At 45.3% G+C, this 1,862-nt stretch overlaps 2 non-coding genes across 2 annotated transcripts; both read right to left on the bottom strand.

Moving 5' to 3' along the window:
• On the bottom strand, positions 1-573 carry TGME49_460040 (the record flags this gene model as incomplete). Its single annotated transcript, XR_001974348.1, has 1 exon — positions 1-573. It is a non-coding gene; the product is annotated as an 18S ribosomal RNA (ribosomal RNA).
• A 920-nt stretch (positions 574-1,493) lies between these two features.
• Positions 1,494-1,862, bottom strand: TGME49_460030 (the record flags this gene model as incomplete). Its single annotated transcript, XR_001974347.1, has 1 exon — positions 1,494-1,862. It is a non-coding gene; the product is annotated as a 28S ribosomal RNA (ribosomal RNA).

Below are 1,862 nucleotides of genomic sequence, written 5' to 3'. Positions count from 1 at the left end.
AACACGGGGAAACTCACCAGGTCCAGACATAGGAAGGATTGACAGATTGATAGCTCTTTCTCTATTCTATGGGTGGTGGTGCATGGCCGTTCTTAGTTGGTGGAGTGATTTGTCTGGTTAATTCCGTTAACGAACGAGACCTTAACCTGCTAAATAGGATCAGGAACTTCGTGTTCTTGTATCACTTCTTAGAGGGACTTTGCGTGTCTAACGCAAGGAAGTTTGAGGCAATAACAGGTCTGTGATGCCCTTAGATGTTCTGGGCTGCACGCGCGCTACACTGATGCATCCAACGAGTTTATAACCTTGGCCGATAGGTCTAGGTAATCTTGTGAGTATGCATCGTGATGGGGATAGATTATTGCAATTATTAATCTTCAACGAGGAATGCCTAGTAGGCGCAAGTCAGCAGCTTGCGCCGATTACGTCCCTGCCCTTTGTACACACCGCCCGTCGCTCCTACCGATTGAGTGTTCCGGTGAATTATTCGGACCGTTTTGTGGCGCGTTCGTGCCCGAAATGGGAAGTTTTGTGAACCTTAACACTTAGAGGAAGGAGAAGTCGTAACAAGGTTTCCGTAGGTGAACCTGCGGAAGGATCATTCACACGTCCTTATTCTTTATTAACCATCAACCTTTGAATCCCAAGCAAAACATGAGTTTGCATCTCTCTCCATTGGAGAGATTTGCATTCAAGAAGCGTGATAGTATCGAAAGGTATTATTGCCTTCTTCATGTTGGATATCCTGCGCTGCTTCCAATATTGGAAGCCAGTGCAGGTATCCGGGGGTGCACAGCGAAGGGGCTCAATTTCTGGAAATTCGTGTCTCTGTTGGGATACTGATTTCCAGGAGTTTCTTCAGTGTGCATTCTTTTTTCCCACACCGTTATTTCAAACAACAAATCTGAGGAACATTTGAGAGAGAGTGAAAGATTGTATCTTTCTGCATCTCTCTCGATGTGCTTTCAGATTGCTTCCTAAACTATAATGTTATTTTAAATTTTCAGCAATGGATGTCTTGGCTCGCGCAACGATGAAGGACGCAGCGAACTGCGAAACGCAATGTGAATTGCGGAATTCAGTGAATCATCAGATTTCTGAACGCAAATGGCACCTTGGGGATATTCTCCTTGGTACGTCTGTTTCAGTGTCTTTGAAATCACAATTTTCTGCTTTTTTAGGGTCGTTGCTTCAGTTTGGCTGAAGCCCCCTAGGAGCAGTATGATTGGGTGTCATGAGTGTTGAATACTCAATGTCACCCTGAATAATGAACACAGCGGAGAAACTACTCGTGCCTCTTCTTTTAGAGGCTCAAGTGTATTGTTGAGTTGTATCGATGACATCATTGAGATACGGTGGCTTCTTCATTGAAGACAAAGTTTCATTGATGCTGTCGATCGACTTCAATACCGCAATGGAATTTCGGTTCCATTGTTGCTCTGCGAGGTTTCGTCGTTGTTGTTTTGTCTCGGGCGTTTGTCCGATTTATTTATCAGACCTGAAATCAGGCGAGGTTACCCGCTGAACTTAAGCATATTATTAAGCGGAGGAGAAGAAAATATCTATGATTCCCCTAGTAACGGCGAGTGAGCCGGGATCAGCTCAAAGTGGAAATCTCCTGCTCTTTCTGAGCTGTTGACTTGTAGCCTCGAGAGGCGTTTCCACTGGAAGCGCAGGGTTAAGTTTCTTGGGAAAGAACATCTTAGAGGGTGAGAATCCCCTCCCTCCCCCGCGTTTTTTGTTCCACGTACGGTACGCTTTTATAGAGTCGCGTTCATCGGGATTTGAGCGCAAAATGTGTGGTAGGTTTCACATAAAGCTAAGTACAGGGGCGAGACCGATAGCAAACAAGTACCGTGAGG

This window comes from Toxoplasma gondii (genome assembly GCF_000006565.2).
Source record: "Toxoplasma gondii ME49 unplaced genomic scaffold asmbl.761, whole genome shotgun sequence".
Classification (NCBI taxonomy): Eukaryota; Apicomplexa; class Conoidasida; order Eucoccidiorida; family Sarcocystidae; genus Toxoplasma; species Toxoplasma gondii.
Note: the sequence above shows the minus strand (reverse complement) of the source record. Positions and strands in the feature narration are given on the sequence as shown.